Genomic DNA, 24,024 nt, shown 5'->3' with positions numbered 1-24,024 from the left:
CTCATTTGCCACAGTGTATTCGTGAAAGTAAGAGGGGTGCCGAAATTTTTTCCTGGGGCACATCGATTGTTTTACTGCAGATGGCAACCTCTAAAGCGGCTTGAAAGGTTTTTGGATTCTGCAGTTACTGTGTTTTTTGCAGTATATTTCTTATAAAGAAGTGTGTCACTTTTTCAAAAACTTCTGAAGGGCCTTTGGGTGATTATATGGCTTTTTTTTTAATTTTATTTATCCCTGCTGTTAGTATACATGCCAAAACAGGAGTTGCTCAATCGGACACAAGCTCAGGATTTTCAAAAATCAATACAAACGAGGAAAAAAATCTCACAGAATTAAACAAAGAAAGTAAAAAATAAATCCAAAGAAAATTCTAACATTCATAAACACATTACAGCGCAACTCAGCAGAACACAGGTGAGCAAGTGGGTGCATTTGCACAGCTAAGTTCAACATTTGAAAGCAGGTATTAAGTAAAAAAGTACATTAAATTCAAGAATGCATCCTCAAAATCTTTAAAACTATTATACAATACGTCATTCCGTAACTTGTTTCACGTGTCAACAGCCGATACAATAAATGAATTTTAAGTGATCTTGTGTTGTGCTACTTCCAAGGTTTTATGTGCTACTGTGCTTTGTCTATGAATGTCACATGTCTGGGATGAAAACTTTTGCTATCTCTGTTTTGTAAGTGCCAGTGGAATATCTGAAAGAAGGAATTTCATGCTGTTGATGTTCATTCTTTCGTGCACTGTAAGAATAGCAGCTTTTGTTCTTAGACTTGTTACTGACTGCGTTCTACAGTAGCAATTGAAAATATATCTTAAAGCTCTAATCTGAACCCATTCACAGTTTAGTGATGTTATTTTGCGTGTATGGCTTCTACATCGTGCATAGGTATTCTAGCAACAGAAGTACTGTCGTTTTATACGCTAAAAGTTTTGCTTCAGGTGTCGCGTGGCCAAGCCTCCAGTGAAGCATCCAAAGCTTTGTTTGTGACGAGGCGAAAACAGCGCACACTTGACGAGGGCGGACAGAGTGAACACAGGGAACAGGCGCCGACTAACAACTGGAGTTTTATTGCTGATACGCCTGGTAAATATGCAGCACGAAACTGTGACTGATATCTACGTACCATAGGCGGAGAGTACGGGGGGTGCTGGGGGGGCTCGGGGCCCCCCCTCTACGGTTTCATGCGAGGGCAGAACCCCCCCTGGCGCCGGCCCGAGAAATTTGTCAAGATCTTGGCTTAGGTCCCCGTCCACTGACAACGAACTGTTGGCCGTCCTGTCTGGTAGCTATTTCACAGGGGGCTGTTTATGCCCGCGTGTTTTTCATTTCAGGCCTTTAAAATTCGGATCATGGACCAGTGACGAGTGAAACATTCACTTGAAAATGCCCCTTAAACGGATTTGTACGTGCAGAATATGTTGTCTTGAATCGCGTAGCGACTGGTTTTCAGAAAACAAAAATTTGGCAGAGTCCACGCCTTTGTGGGAATCAGTTTCATGCGAAGCAGTCAGCGAGTAGTTTTATGCTGCACTTTTTGGCTTTCCGTCAAGCGTTACGAGGTGGATCGACGTGTTTTTGTAGGTGTAGTAGTTGTGTGCACTTCGTGGGCTTACCAGGCACTTCGACAACACTGGTGTTTAAAGGGTAACTCACGGTCTGGCGTAACGTCAGAACTCACGTTGGAGCACATACGTCAGTATTATCGAAACGAAGTGCACTTTACGGTGCGATGATGTGAATATCGCACATAACTTTCGTTAGCGTATTCCTGCAGGGTCGAGCAACACTTGAATATAGCTCGCTGAATCATAGGAATACTAATGTAATGTTTATTAGACTGCTATAAAAGGGGAGCCAGCACTGGAACCAAAAATGCTAACCTGACATGACGCCTGTATCGTAGGATTACATATGTAGTGTTTATTGCTTTGTTATAAAAGTAGATAGCCAGCCCCACAACCACAATTGACATTGCACTGACATTACACCTGCATAAAGTGCATTGCCTAAGCAGTTTCTAGACCTCGCGTGGCCCTGCGGTAGAATACCTGACTGCCACGCAGAATGCTTGGGTTCCATTCCTGCTCGATCCTAATTTTTAAATGCAAAGCATTTCTTAGCGAACCTCTAGCACTTTGAGCGTTTCTATCTGTCTGTCTGTCTGTCTGTCTGTCTGTCTGTCCACCTGCGGGTGCTCTCATATGATTTGACGAACATGACTGTCGGCTCATGACATGAATAACGTCAAAATCCTGTCGCATACGTCGTGAAACCCTTTCCTCCCGACACGTGTGGCACATACCCGTTTACCACGGGCCAGGGTGTACGGGTATGCGCCACAGGTGATTAACAGTTTATATCTACCAAGGAACGGCGAGAACAGACATTGGTAATTTAAATGAGAGAGCGTTAAGAAAAACTGACATCGGCAGCGTTGACCCAACGAATGGAAACAATGAGAATTAGGATCCTAGCAGGAATCGAACCCAGGCATTCTGCGTGGCAGTCAGGTATTCTACCACAGAGCCACTCCAGGTCTATAAACTGGTTTGGAAGAATAGCCTATGTAGGCGTAATGTCGGTGCAACGTCAGTTGTGTTTATGGTACTGGCTATCTAATTTTACAAGAAAGCAATAAACACTAGATATGTACTCTTACGATACAGGCGTCATATCAGATTAACGTCTGTGGTTCCAGTGTTGGCTCCGCTTTTATAGCAGTCTAATAAACATTACATTTGTATTCCTATGATTCAGCAGCTATATTGAAGCAATGCTCGACCCCGGTGGAATACATTAACGAAAGTTACGTGTGATATTCACATGACTGCATCATAAAGTGCGCTCAGTTTCTATAATACTGACGTATGTACTCAAACGTGAGGGCGCTGACGTTACGTCGCACCATAGGTTACCCTTTAAACACCAGTGTTGTCGACGTGCCTGAAAAGCCCACGATGTGCACATAGCTACTACACTTACAAAAACATGTCGATAATCCGCGTAACGCTTGACTCAAAGCCATAAAGTGCAGCATAGAAGTACTCGCTGACTGCTTCACATGAAACAAACCGATTCCCACAACGCGTGGGACCTGCCGAATTTTTTATTCTTTGCATTCGTCGGGTCAACGCTGTCGATGGCAGTTTTTCTTGACGCTCTCGAATTTAAATTACCAAAGTCTGTACTCGTCGTTCCTGAGTAAATATAAACTGTCAATCACCTGTGGCGCATACCCATATACCGCGTCCCGTCGTAAACGGGTCTGGAGGAAAGGGATTGATGATGTGCGTGAGAGGATTTCACTTTATACATGTCATGACCAGACAGTCATATTCGTCAAATCCTCTTACCCTCCCATGCCAAGTTTTCATCTACACCAAGTTAAGGAAGCGATCATGAGAGCACCCAGACGTAGGCGGCTAGATAGATAGATACGTAGATAGAAATGCTAGAAGTGCCTAGGGTTCGCTAAGAAATGCTTCCCCCCCCATTTAAAAATGCTACTGAGAATACAAAGCAATCCCGACACAGTCAGTCAGGGAATGTTTTCGTGCAGACTTGCTCTCGCATAAAAAAAAAAGGGCAATTTCCTGGTTGTCTACAAATAGGTACACTTCAACATGCCTGCCCATAAAAGTTGCCGAGAAAAAATGGTACGGACTTTTTATTCATCAACAAAGGGTTTTACTACCAGTTCAGTGACCTAAAAGCAACTCAAATACCCGTCCAGAAAACATCCTTCAGCGGAAAAATTCGTAACCCAGCTTCGCACTAGGTCTAGTGGTAGTAAATGGAAATTTCTACCATCTGATTATTATTTTTGGCCATCTCAAATTGTATATTCTCTGGCATAATTGAAGCTTCCTGTGTCAGCATTAGCCCATTCTCTCCTGCCTGGTGCATGTTTTAACAAAGTAATTAAATCATGTCAATAAAAAATATTCGGCTGATCCGACACATTGTCAGACTCGATTTTATGCAATGCAGTGAGCGAGTAGCAGCCTATACGACCTTTTTCGCTTTGAGCCAGGCATTACAAAGTGGATCGATGTTTTTGTGTACATTGCAAAATAAACCTAGCCTCCCGCCAGGTATTTTAATAATCATATCGCGGTGTTGGCGCCTAAGAGACTAAAGCTGTATTAAATTATTTAATTTGGAAGTCGGGCTCTCTCTCTCTCTCCGTGTGTGTGTGTATATATATATATATATATATATATATATATATATATGCGCACACGGGTGGGGGAGGGGGGGGGAGAGCGAGAGAGAAATGTGGAAGAGCCATTGTGGCCCCCGCCCCCTCCGGGAAAGTGAGAACTCTCCGCCTATGCTACGTACAGTTCAGGGGCTTTTCAGATCGAAAAATACTGCTAATAAAATAACCGTGTGCTTTTGGGATTAACCACTGCAGTTACAAATACTACAAAGGGTGAGCTTTCTAATGTGGGTCGAGAAAAATCAGTTGTCGGTGCCTTCAATATCTGCAAACTCTATGCTACAGACATCTCAACATAGGGCAAAGTAATGTTTTTGCCAAGTTCAGGATTTTATTTTAGAGCCTGTGCGCCACACACAAGCAAAACAAAAATTTTAAGAGATAGTATGTTTTGTGGAGAGTATTGTCAAAATAATCGGGGATGGATGGATGCTATGTGTGCCCCCTTTATAACGGGGCAGTGACAGTCTTACGTTGTCTGTTGTACGTACAACGTAAACCTTCACAGTGGCATTTGCGTCATCGTGCGGAGGCTTGTTACTGACCTTGTAAATAGATGGAAACCCACTAGCTGGTAAGCAAGTAGAGCAGCAACACCGATCAGTTACAAAAGTGCCAAGCAAAAAGCACTGACAGCACAGCGTATGCAGAGCTGTCGGGTTAAGCAGCCAAACAAATCCCAATAAGTTGTTTCGGAATGAAGCTAATATAGCTTGAGCAAGAGAGACAGAAATCTTAGGGATTCAAATAGATATTTCGTTACAATTAAAGTTAGTGACAGGAAATTTTCAAGTGAACATTTTTCTACTAAGGATTCGCTGTTTCATTATAATTTGCAAATGTATTGAAGTATCTGACAATGTATTGAAGTATCTGACGGACAGACAAAGTGCCTGAGGTTTGCTAAGAAATGCTTCGCATTTAAAAAAAATAGTGGATGGTGGAGACTAAGCACGATGACTATGATGATCTATCATGGAAACAATGATGCAGATTGTAAAGGAAAGACTGCACACATGGGTAGAAGATCAGGGAGTGCTGGGGAGACAAGATGGCTTCTGGAAACAAAGGAGGTTAGAGGACAATCTATGCTTATTGGCACAGTGCATTGAAGTAGTGGCAATGGCACACACTTTGGCTGTAATTTCTTCTTGTCAAAAGAGCCTACGACAGTGCGGTTCAAAAGGAATTGTGGGGAGTACTGTACACACTAGATGTGGAAGATGGAGTAACTAATAGTTTAAAACATATCTATAAAAGGTAACAAGGTAGTTATAAAATGGGAAAAAAGACAGGTCTGAGCATTTAGACATAAAGTGGGGGCTAGACAGGGGTGTCCTCTGTCACCTTTGTTATTTACGCTGTAGATACACGGTTTAGAGGCCATATTGGAGAGGAGTGGACTTGGCTTCAACCTTTATTTCGTAAAGTAAGGAAATTGCATTAAACACTGACTACCAACAATGATGTACTCGGATGATGTAGTGTCAATGGCCAACAACAAGGAATATTTGCAGAGATTGATGCAAGTTTGTGGTAAAGAGCGAGATCTCTGAAGAACCTACTCTGTTCACTTTGCATTGTTTTAATTTTTACTGATTGTCAAGATGCACGGGCTGTTTAGGTTTTCATGCTGTTTACTCTGTATGTGTTATTGTTCCAGCATCAAGATAAGCAGGGACCACACCGCTCTTTGCCATTCTGAGGAAGAAACACTTGGGCAAGCCGTGTATCTGCTGCCAAGAGCTTCTTCAGCATGACAGCACACCTAAAGATGCACCCAGGCGATTAACCATACCACTGTCCCTTCGTTAGCCAAGCAACTGTTGCCACACTTATGAGTGACAGACATTCGTCTGCTTCGGTGGCAGCTATCAAATTAAGTCACAGAATGAACTATGCAGTATTTGGTAATCGTCACAGATGTATTCCGGCTTGACAACTGACCATTCACATTACAGGAAATAAGTAACCATATAAAATGGCTTCCTTCAATGTAAAACTGACTGCCATTTGTGCATTACTGAAGAACTTGTTGCGGGGCTAGTTGGTACATAACATTGAGGAAAACATTCTGGTGGTGCTTAGGCCTCTAATTTTTTCCTCATGCTGATTTACTCCCTGAAGAGATTAACTGAATGATTAATAAACCATAATTGCTTGCTTCTGCATTATTTCTCTACCAAGCTTAATATTCCATCAAATAGAATAACCTAGCATTTGTCTTCCAGTGCATCCACTACTTCCCTTCACATGCTCTTTATGTTCATTTAACGATTGTTTTTCAAAATTTGTGTCGATCACATTTCCTCGTTTCAACGTGAAAAGACCAGCACACCGAAAACTCGTTTCACGTACCTTGAGGAAGAAGGCCAGTGTTACAAAATTATTGTGCACCAGATCTTATTTACTCAATGGCTCAATTAGCTCGTATGTATTCTCTTCGAAATACAGCGCTTTATTATTGCTGGAGCTGAAGGAAGGTTCTTCCAATAAATGCAGCAATAAATGGAAAAAATTGTCTCTACTTGATTTCCTGGCATGGACATCCAATGCAACCATCATCATCAGGCCATAGCTGTGCTAGTTAAAATACTTGCGTCAAGCTTAAGAAACAAATACTAAGCGTTCGTATTTGCTTTTCTGAACATTTGAATCTTGTATACTGCGGCATGCATGAGCACAGATGTTCTGTGTACTTGCTGCCAATCAAGATAGCTTAATGTTGTTGCTTCCACCAGAGCCTGTAATAACGTAAGTAGTTGTGGTGAATTATTTACTGAAAAATAATCACTGAATTACAAAAGTACCCACTGATGTAATTCATTACAAGTAAATTTTTACATGCAAGTCTGTTTGATGCCAAGTATAAAAAAATGTGTTGGTGGCGAAGAGGCAAGACTTCGACATCCCCACGTGGGAGGCCTAGGCCAAGGAACTTAAATTGCTGGTTGATAATAAAGTTTATTCCTCCTCCTCCTCTACTGTGAGTGTTTGTAGCAGCTTTAATAGCGATCTCTGTGCTGTTGCATAGAAGCCCCCAAGGACTTCGTTGCTTTGGATATTGCCAGATATGAATCAAAGAGGCATCTTCAGCGAAATCATTCGCCTTTTTGTTCTGTCACATTGCAGTCTGACTGTTATGAATTTTAGATTCCTACGAAAATTTGACCATATTTACTGGTTCTTGTCTTGAAACACAGCGCATTATTATTGCTGCGGCTGAAGGAAGCTACTTCTGATAAGTGCAGTAAAAAATGGAAAAAATTGTCATTACTTGATTTTTTGGCATGGACATACAATGTCACCATCGTCATCAGGCCATAGCTGTGCTAGTTAAAATATTTGCGTATTTCCTGCCAATCACGATGGCTTAAAGTTGCAGCATCCGCTAGAGCTTGTAATAATGTAAGTAATTATGTTTAATTAGTTACTGAAAAAGTAATCACTCAATTACAAAACTACCCGTCAATGTAATTCATTACATGTAAATGTTTACAGGCAAGTCTTGGTTGATGCCAAGTATGACAGTTTGTGTTGGTGTGCTGTGAGTGTTTGTGGTGGCTTTAATAGTGATCTGTGTGCTGTTGCAGAGGTTTCCATTCCCTTCACGAAGCTCCCAAGGACTTGGATGCTTTGGACATTGCCAGAAATGAATCGTAGAGGCCTCTTCATTGAAAATCATTTGCCTATTTGCTCTGTTAGATAGCTGTTTGACTGTTATGAATTTCGCATTGTGACAATAATCTGACCATATTTATTGGCTCGTGCCTCTGATCGGTTATATTTGAAACAAGTATCATTGAAGATTTGTTTTTCCAAGTGTTAGTCCATGACTTTATAAAGAAAAGAATCGGCATCATTACAGCATTTAGTAAAGCTCTTGTTTGGGCTAGTTGGTGCATTCTTGAACACACAGAGCAGGGCTGTGCAACACAACACGAACGAAGAAAGGCAAGTACTCAGGACGGGCTCAATTATTGCACCCGTCCTGTGTTGCTGCCTTCCTTCGTCCGCGTTTTTTCGTGCAGCCCTGCTATATACAGTGTTCAAGTTTCATACATCAGCATTAGTGAACTGTGCTTTTGTTTACAAAGCATTGGTTGAGGCTGCGTAGTTGGTAATGCATACTCTTGTCTTTGCAAGTGTGTTGAACAGTGCACATGTTCACAAAGTGTAGCTGAGAGAAATATATTTTTATGTAAGTTACCTCAACACCTTGGGGTGGCATTTTGCTTTTGCTCTGCAGTATGTTAATAGTGATTTTGAAATAAGTTTACAGCGGAAGTCATGAATTACTTCATTATCCTTTAAGCATTCTCTTTCATTGTGTTTCTATTCCTGCGTCATCCTTTCAAATCAACAGGATATCAAATTGTGATCACAGTGCAAGGGAAGACAAGGGCCAAAGAGACCAACGAAGACAAGCACTGACTTCCAAAGAAAGTTTTATTGTGAAGAACAAGCAATTTATGAAAAACGACACATGCGATAAAAACCGCAAGCGATTTACTTGTTCTTCATAATAAAACTTTAGTTCGAAGTCAGCACTCATCTTCGTTGGTCGCTTTGTCCCTGGTCTTCCCTTGCGCTGTAATCACAATTTGAAATGGAATACCAACTAGCCCGCTCTCAGACCTTGCTTCAGGTTATCAAATGTGACATTGACCAACTTACTCAATTTATCTTCTTTCTACCGTGGCACTATCAAAATAACCCAAAGGCACTTGAATATTTCATTATTCTATTCCAGCATCAGGCACGGTACTATTTTCACATGGACCAATTTGTTTCTATATTTTTTATATTATGCCGGGTTTACTTTGTTTGTGTTCTTACATTGATATATGCGTTGGTGCATTTGGTGTGCTTATGGCATGAATAGTTCATGCTTAAATACCTGGTAGTGTTTTGTTATGTTGATGTGGTTACAATAATACGTTTAAATAACTTTGATCATTTGCTAGTGTGGCCTCCAAGTATAGCCATCCTATTAATTCAGAATAATGAGTTATATATAGCCTTAAGGGGAGTTACAGGGATTCGTTGCACGCTTCTTCCTCTCATTTCGTTCCAGCGAGCACACTGTAAGCTACACGGGCGGGGGGAGGGAAAGAGGGTGACAAGGGGACAAGAAGGTACAACCGTTCGACAGCATGCGTCGTCACCTTGAGCACTTTTCCTTTTTGTCTTCAAACGCACGGCTTACGTTCAGTGTGTTTGCAAGCATCGGCACGTGGCGGCATCCTGCGGTGGTAGCTGTAACTATGCAAGCCACTGTGCTCAAATCAGCCAATGACCGTGGATTTTGGGTTGATGGCAGCATTCGCAGAGAAAAGAGCGAGTGATTTCTAGCTTACCTTGAGAGTTAATTGTGAATTCTGGGCCATGAGCTGTGCCGTAAAGTTTCTCAGGAGCCTCGACTACCGATTGGCAGCATTTCTGACAATGCTCAAAAAGGATTCCTTTAAAGTTCAATATCTGCTCTTTTGTGTGGTCATGTAAGGGACTGAAACCTAATGAGTGAATAAGTTGCCTTCAGTGTTCTCTTGTATCATTGCGTTTCCATTGAAGCAATATAAAAGCATTAACTGTCAAATGTGTCATAGTTATGGAGAAACTGCTATCTGTTATGCACAGAGATATGCCTGTATTTTTTACAACCAGAAAGACTGATGCTCATTAAAACCCCTGTGAACGTTTTTTTTTTTTCCTTTCTTTAATATTTCCCAGATTATTTGATACTAAATTCTTTCTTTCACATTTATTTCTTATGCTTTATTTGTTCAAATATTAAGTGATGTCTTGGCTCGGCCGTATCCTATGCATACTTCTGTGGGAAAAAAATCACAGCATATCCACGTAGTGAATGATGATGAGTGGGGCGAAGCGAACTCGCGCTGCAGCACGGCGATGGCATTGGCGCGAGCGTGGTCCTTCTTGATGGAAGATATTGTGACTAGATTGTTTGAGAACCACAATCTGTTGCACACACCGCAACTATGGCCGAAACTGTTATCAAGGAAGTCCTGCTGGAAGCGCGCGTTGGCGCCTTTGGGCAGAGCCCACCCGATGCGTTTTGCAGCCACTTCACATGCTCGCACAGACTCGGGCTCTGCCTGGCGGTACGCGCGCTTTCTCGCCACTTCACGGTCCTTCACATTTTGAAGATCCGATTCGCGCCGCAGCCGTGCAGCTTGTCGAGCAGCTTCGGCCTCGCGCGCTCGAACGGCGGGGTCTTCTCGCCGCAGCCCTGCAGCTTGTCGAGCAGCTTCGGCTTTGCGGGCTCGAACGGCGGAATCTGCTTCGCGGCGTTGATGTGCAGCTTCGGTCTCGCGGGCTCTCACCTCAGGATTCTGTCTGCGAGCGCGCGCTGCCGCCGCCTTCCGTGCCCTCCGTTCCGCAGCCTTGTCTTCCATCTGGCGACTCCGAGCTAAAGAGAAAGCGTGCCAAGAGGGAGCCTCATGGCGTGTTACTTCTGAAATGTTGTCTTCGGGTTGAAAACACGAGACGTAGTAAAGAAGAAAGAACGCCACACAGGCAAACACGCACGAGAGTGCCACTCGTCAACAGCGTCTTCTTCTTCTACTGCATACCAGAACGCGCGCCGTAAAGGAGAAAGAATGCCACACAGGCGAACACGCACGAAAGTCTCACTCGTCAACGTCGTCTTCTTCTTCTACAGCATACCAGAACGCGTGCTTCTCACGAGCTAGAGGTGGCTACTACAACGCTACAAACAAACGGAGGATGGACAGACCCATGGCATAAGGAGCTTCGCCCCTAAAAAAAGGAAATACCGATAATCACTTTAATGGCTTAGCACTTAATGCACTAAACAGTTACACTAATGGATGCAACAACCACAATCACTTCTGTGTATTAGCAGCAGGTGTTCCCATATATTAAGCAGGTTTGTATTAAGCATAGTATTTATGTACGGAGAGTTGGGAATATGTGTGAGACATATATACTAGCTCGTTGCGCTATTGCTATTCCAGTAATAAGGCAATATTCAATTTAAGAGTATACGTTGTTGGGCTAGTTGGTTCATAATCTTCAAAATTGGCTAGCGCGAAAAATGGACAAGGACTGAGAAGGAACACTGATGTACAGGACAGGCGCTACTCGCAACTAAACTTTATTCAGAAACGTCTTCCTACATATATACACAGCCGAGTGGCGCGCGCAGGCGCAATGCACATGACAGTCGACATGCTAATCAGGACCGGGATACCAAAACATATTCGCATTACAACCAAGTGTCTAAGAACAGTCTTTCCTTACTGCGCAGAACAACAGAAGTGTCACTGATACATTCACGGTCTTTCTTTTTAATATGATAAGCCTCCATTAGTTCTCTGGCCAGCGCATTCCCACTTCTGCCCAGAATTCGAATGCTAGACAGCACTGGCTCACAGGCACAGGTCCTACAATGCGTAGGCAGATGAAAAGTCAAATTATTCTTAACAGAGCGCTCGTGTTCTGCGCAGTAAGGAAAGACTGTTCTTAGACACTTGGTTGTAATGCGAATATGTTTTGGTATCCCGGTCCTGATTAGCATGTCGACTGTCATGTGCATTGCGCCTGCGCGCGCCACTCGGCTGTGTATATATGTAGGAAGACGTTTCTGAATAAAGTTTAGTTGCGAGTAGCGCCTGTCCTGTACATCAGTGTTCCTTCTCAGTCCTTGTCCATTTTCGCGCTAGCCAATTTTTGAAGGCAATATTCTCCCATACTTACAACTTGATTGGCTTTTCTGCATTCCATTTCCATGATGTGTGTGATACATGAATTGCATCGCCTTCCTGTTCTCCCCTTGGCTTTGCAGGTTCCCCATCTTTGGCATCCACTGAGCAGTACAGTGCACTCGTGTCCGTGGAAGGCGAAATGCATTCCTGCCGGCAGTGCACCTATGTGAACAACAGAAAGGGGAACATGGAAAGACACCTTCGCACGCACACGGGCGAGCGCCCATTCCCGTGCCACCTGTGTCCGGCTGCATTTAGACAAAACGCTAATCTCGTTGATCACTTGCGCACCCACACCGGAGAGAGACCCTTTTCCTGTGTACACTGCCATGCATCCTTTTCAAAGAGCGGGCACCTAAAGGAGCACTTGCGCACCCACACAGGAGAGCGTCCTTTTGCCTGTGCCCACTGCAATGCATCTTTTCCGCGTAAACAGAATCTCACTGACCACATACGCACCCACACAGGAGAGCGTCCCTACATCTGTGACCTCTGCAATGCATCCTTTACTCATAGTGTCACCCTCAGAAAACATATGCGTACCCACACAGGAGAGTGTCCCTTTTCCTGTGAATACTGCAATGCGCCCTTTTCAGGGAAACAGAATCTTCTTCGCCATATTCGCACCCACACAGGAGATCAATAGGTCCTTTGCACTAAAACAACCTCATTTGCCACAGTGTAGTTGTGCAAGTAAGAGGGGTGCGGAATTTTTTCGTGGGGCTCATTGATTGTTTTACTGCAGATGGCAACTTCTAAACTGGCTTGAAAGGTTTTGGATTCTGCAGCTACTGTGGTGTTTGCAGTACATTGCTTCTAGAGAAGTATGTCACTTTTTTAAAAAAAACTTCTGAAGGGCCTTTGGGTGATTCTAAGGGTTTTTTTTTATTTATCCATGCTGTTATTATACATACCAAAACAGGAGTTGCTCAATCGGGCACAAGTTCAGGATTTTCAAAAATCGATACAAATTGGGAAGAAATATTAAACAACGAAAGTAAAAGATAATGGCAAACAAAATTCTAACATTCAAAAGAAACGTTACAGCACAACTCGGCAGAACACAGGTGAGCAAGTGGGTGCATTTGCACAGCTCAGTTCAACATTTGAAAGCGGCATTAAAGGCCAACTCCGGCGATTTTTCGAGGTCGATGGATTTCAGTGAAATTCGCTGGGTACGTTCCTTTGCACGTTTTCCGTCATTTATGCAAAATTGCAGGCTTGAGACACGCGCAGATTGTGTGCAAATGAATTTTAAAGATTGTCTGCAAACGCCCTCCTTGCTTCCCACAATTATTGGCAACATTGCGTCTGTGACGTCAGTATTGGGAAGGCGGCGGAAGTGACGCAGCCGAGGGCACCGCTACAGCGAGCGTCTGCTGTGCACAAGGCGACAGACAGCGTTGGTTTGGCCGGCGCTTCGCTGGTCGTCCCGGCTGTCACAGTTTTCATACTCCGCGCCGACGTGACCGGCATGCCTTGCACGACTTCCGGTTCGTTCGTAACAACGTCTACGTCATATGTAGACAGTACACTCGGTTGGGTTTCGGTTTCGGTGTTGCGCTTTTTTGCTTATTTAAAATTATTCTCCAATTTGCAGAGTATTTCTGCTATCGGGCCCGTAACAGGAGCGTCTCAGGAACATAAAAGCACCATTACTTTGACATGGCCAAAAAATCGCCGGAGTTGGCCTTTAAGTCAAGAAGTACATTAAATTCAACAGTGCATCCTCGAAATCTTTAACACTGTTATACAATACGTCATTCCGTTACTTGTTTCACGTGTCAACAGCTGATACAATAAATGAATTTTAAGTGACTTTGTGTTGTACTACTTCAAAGGTTTTTATGTGCTACTGTGCTTTGTCCATGAATGTCACATGTTTCGGATGAAAACTTTTGCTATCTCTGTTCTGTAAGGGCCGTGGAATATCTGAAAAAAGAAATTCATGCTGTTGATGTTCATTCCTTCGTGCACTGTAACAATAGCAGCTTTTCTTCTTAGACTTGTTACTGACTGCTTTCTACAGTAGGAATTAAAAATAAATCTTAAAGCTCTAATTTGAAACCATCACATTTAGTGAGGTTATTTTTATGTATATGGCTTCCACGTCGGGCATGCATATTCTAGCAACGGAAGTACTGTGGTTTTATACGCTAAAAGTTTTGCTTCACGTGTAGCGTCACCAAGCCTCCGACGAAGCATCCAAAGCTTTCGTTGTGACGAGGTGAAAACAGCGCACACTTGACGAGGACAGACAGAGGGAACACAGGGAACAGGCGTTGACTAGCAACTGGAGTTTTATTGCCCATACGCCACGGTAAATATGCAGGACCAAACTGCGACTGATATCTGCGTACAGTTCAGGGGCTTTTCAGATCAAAAAATACTGCTAATAAAGTAACTGCGCTTTAGGGATTAACAGCTGCAATTACAAACACTGCGAAGGGTGAGCTTTCTATTGCGCTTTAAAATACTGGGTAGAGAAAAATCGGTGTCGGTCCCTTTAATATCGGGAAACTTTATGCTACAGACATCTTAACATAAAGAAAAGTAGTGTTTTTGCCAAATTCAGGATTTTATATTATAGCCTAGGCAAAAAAAAAAATTTTAAGAGATAGTATGTTTTGTGGAGGGTATTGTCAAAATAATGGCGAATGGATGGATGGATGGATGCTATGAGCGCCCCCTCTATAATGGGGCAGTGACAGTCTTACGTTGTCCTTTGTACGGACAACGTAAGACTTCACAGCGGCGTTTGCGTCATCATGCGGAGGCTTCTTCTTCACGTTCTTGTAAATACATGGGAACCCGCTAGCTGGTCGACAAGTAGAGCAGCGACACCGATCACTTACAAAAGTGCCAAGCAAAAAGCACTGACAGCGCAGCGTATGGAGAGCTGTCATGTTAAGCAGCCACACAAATCCCAGTAAGTTATTTTGAAATGAAACTAATATAGCTGAGCAAGACAGACAGAAATCTTGGGATTCAAATAGCTATTTCGTTACAATTAAACTTTGTCGCAGTTAGAAAGTTTTCGAGTGAACATTTTTCTACTAAGGATTTGCCGCTTCATTATATCCATCTAATAGCAAATTTGCAAATGTATTGAAGTACCTCAAGATACAATTCGGAAGTATTGTATCTGATACAATAATTCCGAAAGTATCTTGCATCTGTATCTCAGATACTTCTTGCCCGAGTATCTTGTATCACGATACAATTTCAAAGTATCTTTGCCCAGCCCTGCAAAGCACGAAGAGAGAAAATGCCAAACTTGTATGAAATGGCACGTACTTGTGGACAACTATATCACTTCCCAGTCATGACAAGTGTCTGTGTAAATAGACATGTGCATTTTCATATGTTATACGCCATATTTACCTGTGGACTAGTGCACGCTTGTGGTGAGTGTTTAGGCGTCAATTTATATTCCCAATTTTTTCCCACAATATCGCAGTTATGTTTCAATGCTCTTAAATGGTATCCACTAGCATGTAACATACCCATGAACCTCAATGCTTAAAAAGGAGTAAGTGCTGTGATTTATATAGCTTGAATAGAGCAATAACATTGTTTGAGTGGGCTTTTCAACTAGGGTTAAAGCCCGACACCCGACACTTGGTTTCAACTTGCTTTAGTGCACGAAAAGCTCAGGTGCTTATCGCTCCGCACAGCTAATGTGCGGAGCGTCGAAGATTCCCGTGCAAAGACTAGTGCAAATAGCTTGGTGGGGCATTTAGATTTTTCACAACTTTTACGGTGGCTTCGTTAAGACTTAGGTCAATCCAGCTGAGTTGTTTTGTGTTGTAACTGAAAGGACAAAAACATGTGAAGCAAAATAGCTCCTTGGTCGATAAGTGCCATGTACACACCAAACACTGCGCTGACATGACCTAGCACTTTTACTGAAGCTTCGGAAAAATGTATCTCACGCTTAGCTTTGCTCCATGTTATATTTCTTGTATGTTAAAGAACAAAAAGTTTCAAAACGGAAATATTGCACAAAAAAATACAGCACACAAGGGAAGGAAATGACACTTGCGCAAAGCTGCAACTGTTCATTCACGTCTTCGGCAAGTGAATATATAGTACACACAGAGGGCAAAAGCCAGAACAGGAAGTTCTGGAGCAAGACTCGCAGCACCTTCTCCTTTTTAAGCATTGAGGTTCATGGGTATGTCGTTGCGTAAAAGTCGGATGGCGTGCTAGATCATCACAACTGCGTCATGGTTGACAGACATTCGTCTGCTTCAGTGGCAGCTATCAAATTAGGTCACAGAATGAACTATGCAATATTTGGTAATCATCACAGATGTATTCTGGTTTGACAACTGACGATTCACATTACAGGAAATTCGTAAGCATATACCATGGCTTCCGTCAATGTAAAACTGACCACCATTTGTGCATTACTGAAGAACTTGTTGTGGGGCTAGTTGGTACATAAATTCGAGAAAAAAATTCTGGTGGCGCTTAGGCGTGTAACTTTTTTCTCATACTGAATTACTGCCTGAAGAGATTAACTGAATGATTAATAAACCATAATTGCATGATTCTGCATTATTTCTCATCCAAGCGTAATATTCCATCAAATAGAATAACCTAGAATTTGTCTTCCAGTGCATGCTCTACAAGATCGTATTTACTCAATGGCTCAATTCGCTCGTGTGTATTCTCTTCGAAATGCAGTGCTTTATTATTGCTGGGGCTTGAGGAAGGTACTACTTCCAATGAGTGCAGCAAAAGATATAAAAATTTGTCTCTACTCGATTTCCTGGCATGGATGTCCACTGCGACCATCTTCATCAGGCCATAGCTGTGCTAGTTAAAATACTTGCGTCAAGGTTAAGAAACAAATAATGAGCGCTCGTATTTGCTTTTCTGAACATTTGAATCTTGTATACTGCTGCATGCATGAGCACAGATGTTCTGTGTAGTTGCCGCCAATCAAGATTGCCTAAAGTTGCTGCATCCACTAGAGCTTGTAATATAATGTAAGTAGTTATGGTGAATTATTTACTGAAAAATAATCACTGAATTACAAAACTACCCACTGATGCAATTCATCACAAGTAAATTTTTACATGCAAGTCTGGTTGACGCCAAGTATAAAAAAATGTGTTGGTCTACTGTGAGTGTTTGTGGCGGCTTTAATGGTGATGTCTGTGCTGTTGCAGATGTTTCCATTCCTTTTATGAAGCCCCAAGGACTTGGATGCTTTGCACATATCCAGAAATCAATCACAGAGGCCTCTTCATGTGAAATCATTTGTCTGTTTGCTCTGTTAGATCGCAATTTGACTGTTATGAATTTCGCATTGTGACGATAATGTGACCATGTTTATTGGCTCCTCTCTCTGATGGGCTATGTTGAAACAAGTGGCATCGAAGATTTGTTTTTGCACGTGTTAGTCTATGACTTTATAAACAAAAGAACCGGCATCATTACAGCATTTAGCAAAGCTCTTGTTTGGCCTAGTTGGTGCATTCTTGAACACATATAGCAGGGCTGTGCGACACAACATGGACGAAGAAAGGCAAGTGCTCAGGACGGGCTCAATTATTGCACCCGTCCTGTGTAGCCGCCTTTCCCCGTCCCTGTTTTTTTGTGCAGCCCTGCTATATACAGTGTTCAAGTTTCATTCATCAGCATTAGTGAACTGTGCTTTTGTTTACAAAGCATCGGTTCAGGCTGGGTAGTTGGTAATGCATACCCTTGTCTTTGCAAGTGTGTTCAACAGTGCACATGTTCACAAAGTGTAGCTGAGAGAAATATATCTTGATGTAAGTTACCTCAACACCTTGGGGTGGCATTTTGCTTTTGCTCTGCAGTATGGTAATAATGATTTTGAAATAAGTTTGCAGCGGAAGTCATGAATTACTTATTATCCATTAAGCATTGTCACCCATTGTGTTTCTATTCCTGCATCATTCTTTCAAATCAACAGGATATCAAATTGTGATTACAGAGCAAGGGAAGACAAGGGCCAAAGAGACCAACGAAGACAAGTGCTGACTTTCAAGTTTTATTGTGAAGAACAAGCAATTTATGAAAATTGACACATGTGATAAAAACCGCAAGCGATTTGCTTGTTCTTCACAATAAAACTTTAGTTCGAAGTCAGCTCTCATCTTCGTTGCTCGCTTTTTCCCTAGTCTTCCCTGGCGCTGTAATCACAATTTGAAATGGAATACCAACTAGCCCGCACTCGGACCTTGCTTCAGGTTATCAAAAGTGACATCGATCAACTCACTCGATTTATCTTCTTTCTACCGTGGCACTATCGGAGAAACATAAATGCACTTAAATATCTCATTATTCTTTTCCAGCATGAGGCACGATACTATTTTCACATGGACCAATTTGTTTCTATATTTTTTATATTATGCCGGGTTTACTTTGTTAGTGTTCTTACATTAATATATGTGTTGGTGCATTTGGTGTGCTTATGGCATGAATAGTTCATGCTTAAATACCTAGTAGTGTTTTGTTATGTTTATGTGGTGCATTGTTCACAATAATACGTTTAAGTAACTTTGATCATTTGCTAGTATGGCCTCCAAGTATAGCCATGCTATTAATTCAGAATAATGCAGTTATATATAGCCTTAAGGGGAGTTACAGGGATTCGTTGCACGCTTTTTCCTCTCATTTCGTTCCAGCGAGCACACTGTAAGCTACACGGGCGGGGGGAGGGAAAGAGGGTGACAAGGGGACAAGAAGGTACAACCGTTCGACAGCATGCGTCGTGACCTTGAGCACTTTTCCTTTTTGTCTTCAAACGCGCGGCTTACGTTCAATGTGTTTGCAAGCACAGGCACGTGGCGGCATCCTGCGGTGGTAGCGGTAACTATGCAAGTCACTGTGCTTAAATCAGCCAATGACCGTGGATTTTGGGTTGATGGCAGCATTCGCAGAGAAAAGAGCGAATGATTTCTAGCTTACCTTGAGAATTAATAGTGAATTCTGGGCCAAGAGCTGTGCCATAAGGTTTTGGCTCATGTATTCTCAGGAGCCTCGACTACCGATTGGCAGCATTTCTGACAATGCTCAAAAAGGGTCCCTTTAAAGTTAAATATCTGCTCTTTTGTGTGGTCATGTAAGGGACTGAAACCGAATGTGTGAATAAGTTACATTCAGTGTTCTCTTGTAGCATTGCGCTTCCATTGAAGCAATATAACAGCATTAACTGTCAAATGTGTAAGCTGTGCTAATAGTCATGGAGAAACTACTCTGTAATGCACAAAGATATGCCTGTATTTTTCACAACCAGCTCATATTTGATACTAAATTCTTTCTTTCACATTTTATTTCTTATGCTTTATTTGTTCAAATATTAAGCGATGGTTTTGCTGGGCCGCATCCTATAGGTACTTCTGTGGGGAAAAAAGGGAATACCGATAATCACTTTAACGGCTTAGCACTTAATGCACTAAGCCGTTACACTAATGGATGCAACACACACAATAACTTCTGTGTATTAGCAGCAGGTGTTCCCATGTATTAAGCATTAAGCAGGTTTGTATTAAGCATAGTATTTATGTACGGAGAGTTGGGAATGTGTTTATACTAGACATTTATACTTGCTCGTTGCACTATTGCTATTCCAGTAATAGGGCAATATTCTCCCATACTTGCAACTTGATTGGCTTTTCTGCATTCCATTTCCATGATGTGTGTGATACATGAATTGCATTGCCTTTCCTGTTCTCCCATTGGCTTTGCAGGTTCCTTCTCCTTGGCTTCCACTGAGCAGTACAGTGCACTCGTGTCCGTGGAAGGCGAAATGCATTCCTGCCGGCAGTGCACCTATGTGAACAACAGAAAGGGGGACATGGAAAGACACCTTCGCACGCACACGGGCGAGCGCCCATTCCCGTGCCACCTGTGTCCGGCTGCATTTAAACAAACCAATACTCTCGCTGATCACTTGCGCACCCACACCGGAGAGAGACCCTTTTCCTGTGTACACTGCAATGCATCCTTTTCAAAGAGTGGGGACCTAAAGGTGCACTTGCGCATCCACACAGGAGAGCGGCCTTTTGCCTGTGCCCAGTGCAATGCATCTTTTCGGCGAAAACATAGTCTCACTGAACACATGCGCACCCACACAGGAGAGCGTCCCTACACCTGTGACCTCTGCAATGCATCTTTTTCTCATAATGTCACCCTCAAAAAACATATGCGTACCCACACAGGAGAGCGTCCCTTTTCCTGTGGATACTGCAATTCGTCCTTTTCAGAGAAAGGGAATCTTGTTCGCCATATTCGCACCCACAAAGGAGATCAATAGGTCCTTTACACTGAAACATAGCCTCATTTGCCACAGTGTGGTCGTGCAAGTAAGAGGGGTGCAGATTTCTTTTCGTGGGGCTCATGATTGTTTTATTGCAGATGGCAACCTCTAAAGCGGCTCGAAAGGTTTTTGGATTCTGCAGCTACTGTGATTTTGCAGTATATTGCTTATAGAGAAGTGTTGTCACTTTTTAAAAAACTTCTGAAGGGCTTTTGGCTGATTATACGGCTTTTTTTTAATTTTATTTCTCCATGCTGTTAGTATACATACCAAAACAGGAGCTGCTCAATCGGGCACAAGCTCAGGATTTTCAAAAATCAATACAAACGAGGAAAAAAATCTCACAGAATTAAACAAAGAAAGTAAAAAATAAATCCAAAGAAAATTCTAACATTCAAAACACACAGCGCAACTCAGCAGAACACGGGTGAGTAAGGGGGTGCATTTGCACAGCTAAGTTCAACATTTGAAAGCGGTATTAAGTAAAAAAGTACATTAAATTCAAGAATGCATCCTCAAAATCTTTAACACTATTATACAATACATCATTCCGTAACTTGTTTCGCGTGTCAACAGCTGATGCAATAAATGAATTTTAAGTGATCTTGTGTTGTACTACTTGTAAGGTATTATGTGCTTACTGTGCTTTGTCCATGAATGTCACGTTTCTGGGAATTAAATTTTTGCGATCTCTGTTTTGTAAGTGCCGTGGAATATCTGAAAGAAGTAATTTCATGCTGTTGATGTTCATTCTTTCGTGCACTGTAAGAATAGCAGCTTTGTTTCTTAGACTTGTTACTGACTGCGTTCTACAGTAGCAATTGAAAATAAATCTTAAAGCTCTAATTTGAACCCATTCACGTTGATGTTATTTTGCGTGTATGGCTTCTACATCGGGCATAGGTATTCCTAGCAACATAAGTACTGTCGTTTTATACGCTAAAAGTTTTGCTTCAGGTGTCGCGTCGGCCAAGCCTCCAGTGAAGCCTCCAAAGCTTTGTTTGTGACGAGGTGAAAACAGCGCACACTTGACGAGGGCGGACAGAGTGAACACAGGGAACAGGCGCCGACTAACAACTGGAGTTTTATTGCTGATACGCCTGGTAAATATGCAGCATGAAACTGTGACTGATATCTACGTACCATAGGCGGAGAGTACGGGGGGGGCTAGGGGGGTTCGGGCCCCCCTCTACGGTTTCATGCGAGGGCAGACCCCCCCCCCTGGCGCCAGGCCCGAGAAATTTGTCAAGATCTTGGCTTAGGTCCCCGTCCACTGACACCAAACTGTTGGCCATCCTGTCTGGTAGCTATTTCACAGGGGGCTGTTTATGCCCGCGTGTTTTTCATTTCAGGCCTTTAAAATTCGGATCATGGACCAGTGACGAGTGAAACATTCACTCGAAAATGCCCCTTAAACGGATTTGTACGTGCAGAATATGTTGTCTTGAATCGCGTAGCGACTGGTTTTCAGAAAACAAAAATTTGGCAGAGTCCACGCCTTGTGGGAATCAGTTTCATGCGAAGCAGTCAGCGAGTAGTTTTATGCTGCACTTTTTGGCTTTCCGTCAAGCGTTACGAGGTGGATCGACGTGTTTTTGTAGGTGTAGTAGTTGTGTGCACTTCGTGGGCTTACCAGGCACTTCGACAACACTGGTGTTTAAAGGGTAACTCACGGTCTGGCGTAACGTCAGAACTCACGTTGGAGCACATACGTCAGTATTATCGAAACGAAGTGCACTTTACGGTGCGATGATGTGAATATCGCACGTAACTTTCGTTAGCGTATTCCTGCAGGGTCGAGCAACACTTGAATATAGCTCGCTGAATCATAGGAATACTAATGTAATGTTTATTAGACTGCTATATAAGCGGAGCCAGCACTGGAACCAAAAATGCTAACCTGACATGACGCCTGTATCGTAGGATTACATACGTAGTGTTTATTGCTTTGTTATAAAAGTAGATAGCCAGCCCCACAACCACAATTGACATTGCACTGACATTACACCTGCATAAAGTGCATTCCCTAAGCAGTTTCTAGACCTGGCGTGGCCCTGCGGTAGAATACCTGACTGCCACGCAGAATGCTTGGGTTCCATTCCTGCTCGATCCTAATTTTTAAATGCAAAGCATTTCATAGCGAACCTCTGGCACTGGACCTAACAAGACCGTTCAAGGCTTCCTAAGGTGCTTCCTAAGTAACAAGACAAGTCTACAGCAGAGGTCTATAGGTACAGTTCAAGTTGTTGAGCTAGCAGGAGGGCACTGACGATGACAGAAAAATTTCAAGACCAAAGAAGCACTGCATTTTAGCACACAAGAAGAGATCAGTTTGCATGGCTCCACTTGAACAACGAGAGTGGGAAAGTGCAGAGAAGAGGGTTCCTAGTAGCACATCAGCAGGCCCTGATGGCATCCTAATTATGTTAACCCTTTGAGACGCTATGTACACAATTGTGAACGCCACTTGTTTTTGTTATTTGCATCGACTAGGGGCTAAGAAAGAGCAAGATACATCGAGCTATGGATGAATTGAACCTCCTGCATAATAAATTTCTCTTCATTTAACTTCATTTTGCAGTGTACTGTTGCATATGATCACTTTGCTGAAGGCACTACTATGCTCGACGAACTGTTCGACGTGCCGCTTCCCGCGAGCCACGACAAAAGTATAATTTTTTTTTTTTGCTCAACATGGACATAAACGGAAAAGAATTTGCACCATATTTCTAGCCTGAGATTTCATTCTATTTATGCAAGAACAGAGAAGACATGACTTCAGGATAAAGAGATATTTCATTACAATTTAATTAGGAGCAATTACTATAACACCAATAAATTAACTTATTATGACATTATTATTGTTGTAATAGAATATCGAGTGCCTTGAAACAACGTTGTATCAATTTGACGTAATTACAGACAGTTCTTCATAGGTGGCGTCTGAACGGGTTAATAGAGAAACTGGGTCCAACATTTAAGCAAACACTAGGAGAGGGAGCAAGCAGAAAAGATAATTAGATGGTGAAGGCCTCTGTGGGTGGAGATTAAGCAGGATGAGTATGATCTGTAAAGAAAAAGTGCACAAAGCTGGCCTAAACAACCATCCCATCATAACAGTGACATCAGTGGTTTGCAATGATGTCACTGGTGAACTAAGGTAATGCAGATTGTAAAGGAAAGACTGCACACATGGGTAGAAGATGAGGGAGTGCTGGGGAAACAAGTTGGCTTCTGGAAACAAAGGAGGTTAGAGGACAACCTATGCTTATCTGGCCGCCGCCTAGGAAGGGGGGCTCCGGTAGGGCTAGTCTCCCGGCCCCCGCCTCCCTTGACCCCAGCAAGGACACAAATAAAGTTATGTCTCTCTCTCTCTTGGCACAGTGCATTAAAGTAGTGACAATGGCACACACTTTGGCTGTAATTTCTTCTTGTCAAAAGAGCCTACGACAGTGCGGTTCAAAAGGAATTGTGGGGAATACTGGACACACTAGATGTGGAAGATGGAGTAACTAATAGTTTAAAACATATCTATAAAAGGTAACAAGGTAGTTATAAAATGGGAAAAAACAGGTCTGAGCCTTTAGACATATAGTGGGGGCTAGACAGGGGTGTCCTCTGTCACCTTTGTTATTTACGCTGTACATACAGGGTTTAGAGGCCATATTGGAGAGGAGGGGACTTAGCTTCAACCTTTATTTTGTCAAGTAAGGAAATTGCATTAAACACCGACTACCAGCA

General features: G+C 42.6%; 1 long non-coding RNA gene across 1 annotated transcript in view; it reads right to left on the bottom strand.

The window, feature by feature from the left end:
- Nucleotides 1-20,230, bottom strand: part of LOC125760182 (uncharacterized) — a 54,840-nt gene extending 34,610 nt beyond the window's left edge. The window contains exons 1-2 of the long non-coding RNA XR_007417815.1: nucleotides 20,125-20,230; nucleotides 12,147-12,474 (exon numbers count right to left, since the gene is read on the bottom strand). This is a non-coding gene — a long non-coding RNA (uncharacterized LOC125760182). The remainder of the gene's footprint in view (nucleotides 1-12,146; nucleotides 12,475-20,124) is intronic.
- Between the last annotated feature and the right edge of the window lie 3,794 nt (nucleotides 20,231-24,024).

Source organism: Rhipicephalus sanguineus, chromosome 10 (assembly GCF_013339695.2).
Source record: "Rhipicephalus sanguineus isolate Rsan-2018 chromosome 10, BIME_Rsan_1.4, whole genome shotgun sequence".
Classification (NCBI taxonomy): Eukaryota; Metazoa; Arthropoda; class Arachnida; order Ixodida; family Ixodidae; genus Rhipicephalus; species Rhipicephalus sanguineus.
The sequence above is the reverse complement of the archived record's forward strand: the minus strand, read 5'-3'. Positions and strand labels throughout refer to the sequence as shown.